The sequence below is a fragment of the Dama dama genome, chromosome 2 (assembly GCF_033118175.1).
Source record: "Dama dama isolate Ldn47 chromosome 2, ASM3311817v1, whole genome shotgun sequence".
Taxonomy (NCBI): Eukaryota; Metazoa; Chordata; class Mammalia; order Artiodactyla; family Cervidae; genus Dama; species Dama dama.
Genome location: NC_083682.1, coordinates 39,807,776 through 39,823,134, shown reverse-complemented (window position 1 = coordinate 39,823,134; position 15,359 = coordinate 39,807,776). Strand labels below are relative to the sequence as shown.

Below are 15,359 nucleotides of genomic sequence, written 5' to 3'. Positions count from 1 at the left end.
GGTGCAAGTGGGGGGCCCTATGGAGGGCCACAGTCTCCCCATCTTCTTCTCTTTTCATGATGCTTTTCTCATATCTTTCCTGCCATTGACATTGATCCTGATACATAACATCTCAACCAAGCATCTGCAGTGTGGCAGTTCCACTTAACAGAAATTGGAACAGGAGGCCTAATGGATCAGGAAAAATCTGCTGGGTGGCAGAGAGAGGCAGAAATACAGCTAATAGTAGGGAAATTTTAATAAACTCTGGCCTTTTAGTATAGAAAAGGGACAAGAGCCAATGTGAAAAGATTTCATGACTACATTAGTAACCTGGGATTAAGCATTTTAATTGCATAAAACACTTTAGCATATTAATTGCATTAATATAATAGCTTAAATTTCCTTTATTAAGTATTCCATACAACTCCCAGAATGGTCAATCTAATATAAACGTCCAACGGCATAACTCTCACATGGAGGCCCTGCTTGAATTCAAGATGAGTGATTTTCCAAATTCTTACCTTAGTATGTAGATCTCCCTGGACCTAGCACCTCATTTCTTCTCCTGTCTCATCTTCCATTAGTCTGCTTTGTATTTTATACTCCAGGAATGGTAAAAAAAATTCATGGACCAGACTACTTCTATATCTATGCTACTTTTTCTGTCCTTCCTTAACTCATTGGCCCATTGGCCTTGCTGGCGCTGCTCTGTTCTTTGAAGGCGTTAGCCATGTCTCTGCTTTGGAGACTTGCACTTACTAGTCCTCTGTTTACATGGCGTCATCCATCTGTCTCAGTCTTACTTATCTTCTAGTTCTGGCTGTTCATGCCATAAGCTTTCCTAAAATCTCCAGTTAGATTTGGTATATTGAATACCTGGGACGTATTTCTGACACGGAGACAACTTAACTCCTCTACTCCTTAGACTATCTAAGAAATAACAAAGCAGTTTCTTAGAGGGGATTCAAACCCAGGTCTTTGTCACTGACGTCCATGCTCCTATCCACTATCATTGTCTCTTGGTTAAGTAACTTCACATTTATAATGTAGTTAAAACATACTCTTGATACTACATTCTGGATTTGGTTCCTCTCAACCTGAGCATCTAATTAAATAAAAATAATGCACCCACATAATGGTTAATTTAAAGTTATTCATAATTAACCGTAGGTTTGTATTTTTTGGACACATATCCATAGCTTGTAAAAGTAAACTTTTAGAAATGGAATAAAAATGTATCATATGAATCATACCAGTCATCTGTTGATACAGCTGTAGTAAATAGTCTTTCCTGCCAAACCTGATTACCAGGATGTTATTCACAACATCAGCCCTTTCTTGACACTATGAGTAAAAGCTACGCGTGTTGTGAAAAGCTATGACTTTCGGAGAATTATCCTTTATAAGACTTTTAGGTAAATTTTATTTTATGAGACAACTGTGGGTTTGCAAAGGAAACAAGTGCAAATCATATTTTGCAAGTCAGATAACATTTAAGCACATTTATTGTGTTCAAAATTTTTTAAATGCATAACTGTCTTTATAAAGTATAAAGTAATTTATCACTTCCTTTTATTATTTACCCATTATTTCATCTGAATGTTTGTAGATAAGATTTTCTTAAAGCAGATTATCCATGATTACAGCTTTCTGAGAGACCTGTCTCATTGCACATATGCATGTTTCACCAAAGGCAATTTGGGAATGTGTGTTGGACCAAGGTTCAGAAAATAAAGTTATAGATGTGGGTTTGCCATTTATTATGTTAGTAATTTTAGTCAATTCAGTTTACTCTCCCTGGGTCTCATTTTCTCAAGTCTGAAATGGAGATAATAAAACTGACTTATGCGTACTTCCTTCACAGGATTATTGTAGAGAATCAAATGAGTTTATTTAAAAATTATAAAATACTTAGACATGGAAAGGATGAGTAAAATTATTGAAAGGAGGAAATCCTAGAGTAAATTGAGATCTTTTATACTATTAACATACTGGGAGGTGGAAAAAATGAGAGCTGTAACCATCTATGTGTTAGAACTAATTTTATGTTAATTACAGGGACCCAAGCAAATTGGCCTTACAATTATTGGGTCTCCCAGAAAACTGAGTATTGGGCATTTGGACAGCAGCTGACATCCACAACTGAATTTGGCTTAGAGCGGCTGCACAGTATAGGGCTCAGAGGCATAGCTTTTGGAGTCAGATTCTTGCTGGAGTCCTAGTTCTGCCAGTTATTAGTTCTGTTGTCTGGGCCAAATTACTTAACCTAAATCTCAGTTTCTTTATTTGTAAAATGAAACAATAATAAGCACTTCAAAGGGGTGTTGTGAGGATTAAATACAATATTCATTGCCTCCACAAATATTTGCTGAGTGCAAACATGTGCCAGGCAGTACTGTAAGCAGTGAATAAAGACATGGACCCTGCCCTCAGAGAACTTACGTTATAGAGTGAAGAGACTGGCCCTTACTAGGCACACAGATGGAAAACATGATAGCAATAGCTGCTATAATTTAAAAAGCTGAGAAATGGAATATAGAAAGACAGATGAGTATAAAAAGAGAGAAGGGCTATGCTAGATAGGGCAGACAGAGAAGTTCTCTCTGAAAAGGTTCTGGGTATTTGAAAGGAACAACTTCATGAAGATCTTGGGAAAAACATTCTAGGCAAGTGGGACAGCAAGTTTAAATATATACATAGGGCTTAGTATAGTGGCTATACATAATGTATGGTCACCGTATAGCTGTGAATTTTTCTGTTTCTCCTCCTCATTTTCCTCTTTCATTTTCTCTTATTTAGGGAATCTGACATTTAAGGATAAATTTCAAAGTACAATCACTAACTCAACAAGTCATTTACCACTGTAGTGGCAAACTTTTATTACATAGTCATGGTGATGGGCATTTCCTCTGGCCTTTCATGAATCTTTCCCAGGTTAATATGTGTTTATTGATGAGAAAAAGAGACCAAATATTTTAACCTTTTCTAGTGTACATTCACAATTAGTACCAGATTTGAAATCCTATGAAAATATTCTCCCCCAAATACCTCTATTCCAATATTCCTGCACACACATATCCATTTCTTTGCATCTAAGTAATTCAGTTCTTGAACTAAGCTTTCAGAAGGCAACAGGTTTTGTGAAAAAGTGGTTTGACAGTAAATGAATAAATTCTTAGAATTTGGAGTTTTATTTACCCATTAAGTAATCTTAAGTCAAAAGTTCCAGGAAAATAGCCGTTCTTTGGAGCCCTCTGAGCATAAATCCTTCTCCTGCTCTATTGTCTGCTCCTTGGATGGTATGCTTCTTTCTCACTTGTTATGGTTAGATAACGCAAGTTGTTCTACCCTACCACAGTGCCGTTTTCCAATTATCCTTAGAAAAGTGGGAGCTGATCTCCATTTTTATTTTCCCCTAAATTTCAATCTATCCCAATTCCCATTCATTCTTCCTACCTTCTCCCTCCTTTTACCCTTCAACATTTTTTACACTGTTAACTGGGACCCTCCTTACAAAATAAAAATACATGCACACACATACCTGTGTGTATACTTTGTATGTATGTTGCAATTCTGGTTAATACCCTTCAGAAGTTCCCAGTACCCTACTTCCTCATTATTCAAAGTGTGGTCTGTTGACCAATTTCAATGGCATCCTTTCAGAGCTTGTTGGAAATGCAGAATCTTGAGTCCCATGCTAGAACTACTGGGTCAGAACTCGTGTTTTAGCAAGATAACTAGATGATTTGTATATTCAGTTGCTTTTACACCCTTGGATTTAAGAATTGGCTTATTGGCTAAAGTTTACTAGCTTAACCTCACATACATGGCCCTCTTTCCTCTGGCCCTTGTCTAATTCTCCTGTCTCTGATCCCATCACTCTTCATGCCTTAGATTAAACTGTAGTCAATTATATTTAGTTCCCCAAACAATCTGAATGCCATTCTGTTTCTATGTACCTGCTTTTCTTTTTGTCTATAATGCCTTTCAACTCTCTAGCCTATGCTTTCTTAATAAGCTTTTTTTTTTAACCTTTAAGGCTCGACTCAAATGCAGATTTCTTTGTCAATACCTTCCTTGATACTGTTCTCCTGAACCGAGCTAGTCAGTCTTTGTGTCCTAAGTATGAGGTCTGTGTCTGTGTGAAAGTGAAAGTCGCTCTGTCGTGTCTGACTTTTTGACCCATGGACTATATAGGCCATTCTCCAGGCTAGAATACTCGAGTGGGTAGCCTTTTCCTTCTCCAGGGGATCTTCCCAACTCAGGGATCAAACCCAGGTCTCCCACGCTGCAGGCGGATTCTTTGCTAGCTGAACCACAAGGGAAGCCCCTATCTGTGTAATAGTCATCATGTAGTACAATTAATTTTTACACATGCCTATCTCTTGCTAAAATGTGATGTCTTTGAAGGTGGTGGGGAAGTTATTAGTCCTGTTTATAGCCACTGATCTAGTATGGTGCTGACAGGTATACTGTAAGTGTTGCTTGATTCTTTCATGTAACAGACGTTTGGTAGACATTGCTGACTAAGTAAATGAACTAGGAAGGAAGTGGATGGAAGCACTTCCTTCCTGCAACTTATGCACACACATATGTGTATGTTTATATAACATGTGCTTCACAAGAAATATTGGTGAAAGGTATCTTTGTATTCTGATCAATAGAATGTTCAGTTGACAGGCAGGCGATTGGTGAACTTCTCTGTGAATGATTGCCTGAACTGAAATGATACTTGAAATGTCATTTTAGTACAAAAGAAATGGTATAAAAGAGGTAAAAGTCCTCGCATGCTCCAAGAATAATGGCAACTGGATCACATCTATGACAAAACAACTTATAATGAGCATCATTTAAACCTTTAAGAGTCAAATATAAAATACTTGTAGGTCAGTAGCACATTTGTATTAGTATTAAATAAAAGCTAAAGCAGCCAGATCAGATTTTCAGTTTGATTTAAAAAAAAAAGCCAACTTATATCTGTTTAGCTTCTCAGAGATTCTATATAATATGATACTTAACCTAGTTTTAAGGGAATTATTTGACTTTATAATATGTATATAATATTTTAGTATAAATATATTATAAAGGTCTAATAATTTTTTATTATATAGCATATTTTAGTATAAAACATTAAAATTTGTCTTAAAGCTGTGCAATAGAAAATTAAAAAATAACTTTATTGTCCTAAATCACTAGGTTATAAAATAATTGAAGAAATAATAAAAGTAGTTTTTTTTTTCCCCCCAAAGCAGGATGCATTAGGTTGCACTCAGCTTTCACGGTACAAACTTGTCTAGGAACCGAATGTGTGTTCACAGCACTTCTGTCTTTTTTTTTTTTAATATTGCTTTGCATTTTAGAGAACAAAATGTATCAGTACCATTGAATGGTTTTACCCCAAGTAACCTCCAAAAGGAAGTTAAAAAAACATAATAATGATTACTGCTTGGAATCTCTCCGACAAACTATAAAGATGACCTCAGCACTATGCAATCAGAGCCCCAAATAGGTATTCTGTTATTTTGTGGTTGAGATAGGAGTTAAAATTTTTAGTCACTTTCAAATATGTTCTTAAGTGATTCTGAAAATCCTAGACAGAAATGCCTCAGAATAATCAAATATATCACTTTTCCATGTGGCAATAAAGGCGACAACAGAGATTCTCCCTGAAGACCACTTACTTGCACATATTTTTTAAAATTCCAAAAGTCAGGTCTAAAGATATGAGTCATACCATTTATTACCCATATCAGCAAGAGTTGTTTTGGCCCATAAAACACAGTTGAAATAGTATTAAAACAAAAGTTACCTCTCCTATAGTTCATACTTTTACAAAGAGATATATAATTTATCACATTGTATTTATGGTATCTCCAAAAAAATTATTTTCAAATATGGTTCTAAATAGAAAATGTGACGAGGAGTTAGAGATTTTCTTGCTAATAAAAAGTACTTGAAAATGCTTTGCTAAAGACACTGTAAATAAAAACATTCTTTTAGCAAAAAAAAAAAAAAAAAGAAAGAAATTCTCCCTTCCTGGTCTTTGTTATAACTCCTCTAGGATTTCAAGCAATAGGGCTTTTTTGCTAGTCCTTTAAAATAAAACTGTCCTGAATTAATACACATGTAATTTACTTAGCAATCCAAAGTTCTATTTAAATCGAGGACAGGTCTAATTGTTAGTTCTTCCTGGCTGACTGCTTGATGTTGGCTATGGTGCCTGATCTACAAAAGCCTGAACATTCTTTCATTGATTAACATTTGTCCAAAAACATATATTCATAGGTGTCAGAAAGACAAGGCACATACAAAAATAATATCCATCTACCCTCCTTATCTTTGTGTTAGGCTTTGGCAGAATTTTTAATATCTGAGAAAAACCTCTGACCAGAGAGAACTAGGTACATGTAAAGTGATGGCATTCTGTGTGTACTTTTCAGAAAACACTGTCCAATGTAAATGCAATTTTTGGAAACTCAAGAAGATTATAAGAACAAATTGATATGAACTGCATATTTAATAGGTTATAATTATGTCTTATCGTAAGCTCAACTTTTTAAATCCTTTATTCTTTAGAAATATGGTAATTGTCCCCTTTCCTGTGTAGTTAATTATAAATTTCAGGAAGAATTAAGTCAGCTAAAACTCTTGAGTGTTTTTTCTTTGTCTCTATGGTAGCAGTGAAAATAGAAATGAATTGCTTTGATCTTGTTTCTGAATGGCATTTCTTTCCTCAAAGGATGGACCTTATTTGGCAGACCTGAGATTTTAGATATTTTTCATTAGCTGTTTATTCAAAAGAGGTATTTTTTACAGATGAATTTTAAAATGTGTCAGGAAGGAAAATGAAGCTTGTTTTAAAAATCACAGGCTTTGTTTCCACAGAAGTTTGTAGTTTATGATATAATAGATCTGCCAATGAAAAATATTCATTGACTCTGGTAGTAGATAATGTTCAAAGTTTCTTTCTTGGAAGGAGAAAAGTACAATTGTAGTTCATTTCTGTTGTCTCATCTTATTATGTCAGTGGGATGCAGTGACAGCATGCAAATATCAATGTCATTTAAAGTATTTTACAAGACTGTATTTTTAATCTTGTGCTTAGAAGCTAAAATTACTCTATTGAATCTAACTCTATATAGCAATAATTCAACTTTGGAGATTTCTAGAGTTTCAGGGATTATTGGAAGATGCTTCCACAGAATTCTATAATATAATATATTTCTTAGAAATATTTACAGACCAATTATTTCAAATATGTGATACCAGACTGCAGAGTCCATTCTAGCTCCCAAATTTAGTCATCCAAAAACTGTTACACTATTTCAGATGTTCTTTCCAACTTAGATTTAAAATTCCTGATGTGTGTAAAGTACTTTCTTATAAGCGGGAGACCTCGGTTTTGTCCCTGGGTTGGGAAAATACCCTGAAGAAGGGAAAGGCTACCCACTCTAGTATTCTGGCCTGTAGAATTCCATGGACAGTCCATGGGGTCTCAAAGACTCAGACACAACTGAACAACTTTCACTTTCATCATTTTTCTCATTTAATTTTCATAGTGAACATGTGAGATTTGTGAGATATGTATTATTTTATACTTAGGGTACAAAAATAGGCTTAGAGAAGCTAAGTGGGATAGGAGGAAAATCTCTGTTTAATAAGATAAATATAAATCTTATTAACATATGTCTCTAATAAATATATTTTATTATATAAATAAATACACTTCTAATTAGAATGTATATTGGACCCTGGGTTAAATATATTCCATTATTATTTTATGTAATCCTAATAATCCTTTAAACTGGGTATTATTCTGTCCACTTTATGGATGAAAAAACTGAAATTCACAGAGTCTAAGAAACTTACTCACAAAGCTAAAAAGCGACAGATTTAGCATTCTCAATAGGGATTCTAAAACAATGGATTCCTCATTGTTTTAAACGCTTTCTTCCACTGCCTTTCAGGATAAGTAACTTAATGTTAGAATGAACTAACAACTCATGCCAAGTACCTGCCATCTAATAGTACTCAATAAATATTATTTTATTATAGACCTGGAAAATGCCTTCTTCCAGGGCCCTCTCTCCATTGATGCCATGAAATAAGTTACAACAGTGACTCTCATGTATAATAAATATTTAAATGTGGTCTGCTTTGAACATTCCGAGCTTATATAACTCATCGTAGTTAATTTATCCAGGTAACCAAATGATTAGAAAATATTTTAACGTGGCGTATTTAATCCTCTTATGCACTGGTTAGCACCTCTGCTAACCCAGGCAAGAGTCACAAGAGATTTTGGAAAACATGATCATGACTCAGCATTGCCATCACTGTCTACTGAAAAACTCTCTCTCTCAGCATTCAGCATCCTTTGGAGAATGGGTCAGCAGCATTTTTCTCATTTGCAGAAGAGCTGAATGCATGATTTCCCAGCACGATGTCAATCTTACTAAGGATTTCCTCAGAAACTAGTTAGGCCAACTCATTTTAAACATCTTTGACACCTGAGAAAATATTAATAAAAGGAAGCAAGTACAAAGATAAGCCCAGAAAGGGATAGAGTTGAATATTGAGGAAGTAAGCCCAAAATTTAATGAGAAATGTTAATGCTGACCATGAGTGGGTTTATCATCTGTAGTTGATATCTTGAACAAGCAGGATGTAGTACTAGAAGCCTTCTTATTTGGGCTCTCCATTGTTACTTTAAAACTTCTTAAATCAGAGTAGAGTTGATGAATGATATTGTGTATTATATCTGTACAATATAGTCATTTACAATTTTTAAAGATTATACTCTGCTTACCATTTTTATACAATATTATCTATATTTTCTGTATTGTACAATATATCATTGTAGCTTATTTTATACAAAATTGTTTATTTAAACTTCTTGGTGTCAGTGATCCCTGCTTTGCTCTCTTGATGAAAACTCAGGCAGTCCATGACTTTCCAGGCACTTGCAAAGAATTAAAAGTCCTACAGTCACTTAAAATCACAAATACAGCCTCAATTAAGTAATTAAAATTGTCCAGTCTCAAATATTAATCAGAACTCTGAACACTTTTCCTAATTAAATATTCTCTTTTTCTTACTGTGGGGTCTTCAGATAGAGTGTCTGCTTTGGGGTAATGCTATAGGTAGGGCTAGGGTTTTTTTATTTTTCTTCTTTCTCATTTGCTAGTTAGTTATTGGTCCCTCCAGGTTTGAAGCATGGTAGGGAAATAAAAAAAAGGAGAGCAGAAAGTTATTATGCTGGGATTGTCATATTTTTTGTTCTCTGAGCCTGACATCATCATAATGATAATAATAACAAAAGCAAAGAAAATAGCTGATGCTTGTGTAATGTCGATTATGTCTAGAAATAATTCTAAGCACTTGTATTAATTATTTTAATCTTCATGACTGAGACAGAGAGTTTAGCAATAGACCCTGGGTCATCATTGTTGTGGGAGAAGACAATGGCAACCCACTCCAGTACTCTTGCCTGGCAAATCGCATGGATGGAGGAGCCTGGTGGGCTGCCGTCTATGGGGTCGCACAGAGTCAGACACAACTGAAGTGACTTAGCAGCAGCAGCAGCAGCAGCATCACTGTTGTGGGTCTTGGGGAGTTTCTCTTTCTGGGCCTGCCTACATTTCCTGTGGGGCTACCCTGGTGGCTTACTGGTAAAGAATCTGCCCACCAATGCCAGGAGACACAGGTTTTGTCCCTGGGTCAGGAAGATCCCCTGGAGAAGGAAATGGTGACCCACTCCAGTATTCTTGCCTGGGAAATCCCATGGACAGAGGAGCTTGACAAGCTATAGTTCATGGGTGGCAAAGAGTTGGACACGACCAAGCAACTAACACTTTCTACGCATCTTTATGGCAGAGTAGGAAGCTAATTGGATGGAAACCTTTATTTAAGTTCAATTATTCATATACATATGTGTATACACAACCATGTATGTATGGATGAATCTATACATACACATTATATAGCTCTATAAAATCAATGATTTGAAAGTATCCTAAGAGTTGTATTTCCCCCTAATTTTTTGATGTTTATGTAAATATACTAAAGCATATATTTGACTAGAAGTCAGCAAATGTGTTTTCTAGTAATTTTAGTAAGCATTAATTCTTAAATAGTGATGTTTACAATAGTTCGTCCTTTAATATAAGTATTCCTTACATTTATAGCATACTTTACATCTCACAGTGTGTTTGCAAACACAGTAGTACAGTCATTTTAGTTCTGCCATGGCACTTAATTTTGCCCCTTGGAAACATCATGTTTTAATCTCTTTTTCTTTATCTGTCAAACTCCTGAGAGTTTCAGAAAAGATGGGAAAGACACCTTATGTGCTTTTCCAGAGACAAAACTCAGGAGAACTTCTTGAGGTTGTTTTTTTTTTTTAAATAGTATCAAGACTGGATCCCTCCAGATCCATTCTGTGGCAGGACTCCCTGCCATCCATGAGCCGGGAAGTAGAAATAAATGAGGGGATGGCTGAAGTCTGCTTTCCCTGTAGCATAGAATCATACTTGCCCTCATTCCTAGGTTTCTGTGACCCAAAACAAGGGGTTTCCTCACCAAGTCCAAGGGCACCTTGATTCACTATTAGCTGCTGCTGGCGCACCTTCAGTTGGAAGGCCCTCTACTCATCCTTTCACTCCCAAAATCTTCACTAGAAAACTGAAGTATCTTCTCTATAAAGCCATACCTGACTCAGCCAGTCAGAGCTCAAGAGTCTAGCCTTTGGCCTCAGTTTCTCTGCACCATTTTTCAGGGTCCTTGCTCATCACTTACTCCTGACCCTAAAAATGGATGAGATCTTTTTCATCTGTCCATGTCACGTTTTATTTATATCATATGGTATACCATATATCAGCTTTCATGTTGCTTTATAATTTCATATTTATTATGGCCCTTTTCCTTGGATTGAGAACTTCTCTAGATATAGACTGAGTCCTGATATAGCCTTGTTTCTAAATAATACAATAGCTAATTTCTTAATGAATATTTGTTGACTAAATGAATAAATGAATGAGTGGTCCTAGTTTTAATCCTGTTTTAAAAGTAACATGTTGCATTATATCTCCTAAAATTTTGGGGGCATTTTAAGAGAGGATTTAAATTTTAATATCTCTAAATTCTGTTATCTCTATATATACCAAGCATGTTTGAGAAATGAATTCAGCTCAGTGCAGTTTAGTCGCTCAGTTGTGTCCGACTCTTTGTGACCCCATGCAGCAGGCCAGGCCTCTCTGTCCATCACCAACTCCTGGAGTCCACCCAAACTCATGTCCATTGAGTCGGTGATGCCATCCAACCATCTCATCCTCTGTCGTCCCCTTCTCCTCCCACCTTCAATCTTTCCCAGCAACAGGGTCTTTTCAAATGAGTCAGCTCTCCGCATCAGGTGGCCAAAGTATTGGAGTTTCAGCTTCAACATCAGTCCTTCCATTGAACACCCAGGACTGATGTAAACTCCAAAACACTCTAACAAATGTAAGCCTCTGATACACAAAAAATTTCTACTCTCTCTGGGGATGGAATGGGTTGAGTAAAACATCTTTATAGCATTTTCTTGAAATTCTTTGTGGTTACATATTTATATAATCAATCTGAGATGTAATTGTCCAGCATATTTGGCTCATTTGCTCAGGATATTCTGGAATGAAATATGTCAAGATAATTAAAGTCAGAAAAAGACAACCAGGGAAGATGAGAGAGCTGGAGACAGCATACTATTTTAAAAAGACCAAAACTCAATGAATAGTTTTGTCTCTTAAGAAAACATGTTTCTCAGAGTTAGCTTTGCAAATCCCTAAATTCTGGTCAAGTCATACATCAACAGTCTAGAGGCATAAATATTCAGTGTAGATGGATGAGAGGGAGAAGGGAAAGTGAAATCTGTCTTTAGGGTAATTTGTCACCAACTTCTACCTTAAACTCTAACTTGGAGAGATAGACTGGCCATTGAGGGAATTCTAATGTTTCCTCTTGATTTTTGACCTAAGAATTAACTTAAAAATAGACTAGAGAGTGTCCTTTCACCTAGTATTTATACTGATCCTTGCCGGCCTTCCAAGGGCCGTGCTGTGCTGTGCTTAGTCACGCTGTCGTGTCTGACTCTCTGTGACCCCCACGGACTGTAGCCTGCCAGGCTCCTCTGTCCCCAGGCTGCTTTGCCTGGGGATTCTCCAGGCAAGAATACTGGAGTGGGTTGCCTTGCCCTCCTCCAGGGAATCTTCCCAACCCAGTTATCACAACCAGGTCTCCCACATAGCAGGCGGATTCTTTACCTTCTGAGCCTCCAGGGAAGCCCATAGCCAATAACCCCAAACTCTGTTTTGTTGCCCACATTAAATATTAGAGAAAAAACTACTAAAGATGGAGAAGGAAAAATTCTAGGAAAAAGAGAATTTTTAACCTTTTGCTTCCCTAACTGTGACAGTTCTCTTGACCCATGTTAGATTCTGTCTTCTTTAGAAGTAGAGTAAAGGGGTAGGTAAAACCTGAGGTTGGGGTTTTCAGCAATGACACTGAGTGGAAAAATCTTGTGAGAGTGTTTGGTCCAGCAGCTCTTAACCTTTATTATCACGCAAACTCACAGAGAAGTAACCATATCCTGTGCTAACAGTGGATCAGAATGATAGAGATCCTCAACTAGAGGATGTACCTCTTTGGAGGAGGAAACAGATTAGATTAATGGGAGGAATATAGGTGGCTACGTGCTTCTCCCGGTGGCTCAGCTGCAAAGAACTGCCTGCCTGCAATTCAGGAGACCAGGCTTTGATCCCTGGGTTGGGAAGATTCCTGGAGAAGGGGATGGCAACCCACTGCAGTATTCTTGCCTGGAGAATCCCATCGACAGAGGAGCCTAGCAGGCTGCAGTCCATGGGGTCACAAAGAGTCAGACACGACTGAAGTGACTGAGCACACATGCGACACTCACATGGGTAGATATATGAGTGGATCAAATAAAATCCTCTCAATTTGTAAGTGAGGAAACTGAGGTTTAACGTGTTAAAGTCACTTTCCCAAAGTTCCACAAATAGATTCATGGGGACACTAATGAAATCTAAGATCCCAACTTCTATTCCAATCTTATTTTTTTCTAGTCACACACTGTAGATTACAAAATAATACATGTTTTCTTAGCATCTGTCTTCAGTAGGCCTTTTTATGTATCTGTTCCGGTGTGATCATATTGTTAATTTTCGTGGTTCAACCACCAATGGGCTTCCCTGGTGGCTCAGTCGGTAAAGAAACCTGCAATGCAAGAGACCCAGGTTTGATCCCTGGGTCAGGAAGATCCCCTGGAGAAGGGAATGGCAACCCACTCCAGTATTCTTGCTTGGAGAATTCCATGGACAGAGGAGCCTGGTGGACTACAGTAGCCCATGGGATCGCAGAGAGTCTAACACTTTCACTTTCAAAACACCAATGGGAAGGCCTTAATATCTGAAACTAAAGTAATCGTGAGACAAGAAACTCAGAGAGAGTTCTCTTTCTTTACTCCATGGTATATATCCATAGAAGTTTAGACACTCCTTATTTATGCCCCCCATCACATTTTATGAGTACTCATATTCCTATATCTAAGCACAGCTCACTTATTTATTAAATTTTGCCTCTTTACCATGTACTCCATAAAAATATACATTATCTAGATATAAAAAGAGCTTATTATTACTACCATTACTACTAATGACTATTATGAATTACTACAAAAGACACATTCTTCACCACTAACATTATTTGGTATGACTTCTCATAATTAGAAATAATAGCTAACATTTTAATAATGCTCTCAAATTTCAAAAAGCTTATCTTTATATGTAGGTAAATTATATTTATCTGACTTATGCTATCAGAAAAGGAAAATAAAATTGTCCTTTTACTTTGCATGTCCTTTTTCATAAACATCCTTGCAAATTGTGATAGGTATCTGAAGCAAATCTTTATGATCTGAGAGCAGTCCCATGAATTAGTTTATGCTGGGTCACTCAGTCATGTCTGACTCTGTGACCCCATTGACTGTAGCCCACTGGGCTCCTGTGTCCATGGAATTTTCCAGGCAAGAATACTGGAGTGGGTTTGCCATTTCCTTTTTTAGGGGATCTTCCCGACCCAGGGATTGAACCTGCATCTTCTGTACTGGCAGGTGTAGTCTTTACCACGGAGCCACCTGGGAAGCCCTGTGAATTAGGCAAGATACTAATTCTCTTTTACGGGTGTGACTACCAGACTCATAGCACCTCCTGGCGGCAGGCACGTGGTAGAGTTTAGCTTGAAATTGTGGTCACCTGACTCCAGTCCAGGGTCCCTTATATACCCTGTTGGTACTTTATGTCATATTTTGATTTAAACAAGAATTCTGAGCCTGGAGATTGATGATCTTAAGTGTGTTTTTATGGTGACTTTATCAATAATCACTCAAACAGCATTTCAGAGTTTAGTGATGCCTTAAAAATAAATCACCTAAGTAAAGGTTGCTCTGAAAAGCTTGCAAATCACAAAATAGGATTCTTAGCACAAGTACTGAATTCAATACTTTGTTCCAGTTAAATTAGACATGTTAGGATCATTGATAAGATGAAATCATGTTAGTTGATGACATGTCTTAAGCTCCATTAAACAGAAAATGAAAAATACTAACCTCGCATAGAAGGAGCATGCATGGGCTGCAGAGTCAGTCAGATTTTTGCTGCAGTCTCAGTTATGCTGCTTTCCTGTAGGATAACTTACAGATGAGTTTATTACCCTCTGTGAGCCTCAGTTTTCTCTTCTGTCAAATGGGCATAGCAATACTTCTATACATATTTGTTTTAACAATGAGTGATAAAATACTGAACCCAGAATAATCTTTAGCATATTTAGTAGTTCAGTAAATCACATCTGTGGTTTATATGATTATTGCTAATATTGTTAGTAATTTTTATGTATTATACTTGAGTGTGCAATAAAATGAAAGATAAAAGTTTTGTTATAATCATTTCCTCCCCTTTTAGCACTAATCAGAGCTCTTATTACAGGATGGAGCTGTATTGCTGGTTAAAAGAAAGCACTTCATTTTCTCTAAAAGGCCAATTAGCATTGAATTTATAGGAGTTACAGCAGAAGAATAGGTTAGCCTGAGATATTTCTTATGTATGTTGTAAGTGAAATATCTCTTATATGAAAAGAAGTGCCCAGCAAATGATTCAGAATGTTAAATCTCTGTGCTCCTGGTTTCAGTTCTTTGCACCTCAGTCTCTGATCTGACAAGAAAGGCCTCTAAAATCTATCCTGTCCAACTTTACTTTCTCTGGCTCTATGAAATGCCCTAGAGAGATCTTCACTACTAGTTCACAGACTGGAAGGGGAGACAGATAAACATG

The 15,359-nt window shown here is 36.7% G+C and overlaps 1 protein-coding gene across 10 annotated transcripts in view; it reads left to right on the top strand.

The window, feature by feature from the left end:
• The window catches only part of DLG2 (discs large MAGUK scaffold protein 2), a 2,226,746-nt gene that overhangs the window by 444,167 nt on the left and 1,767,220 nt on the right, over positions 1-15,359 (top strand). The gene's annotated exons all lie outside the window — the stretch shown is intronic.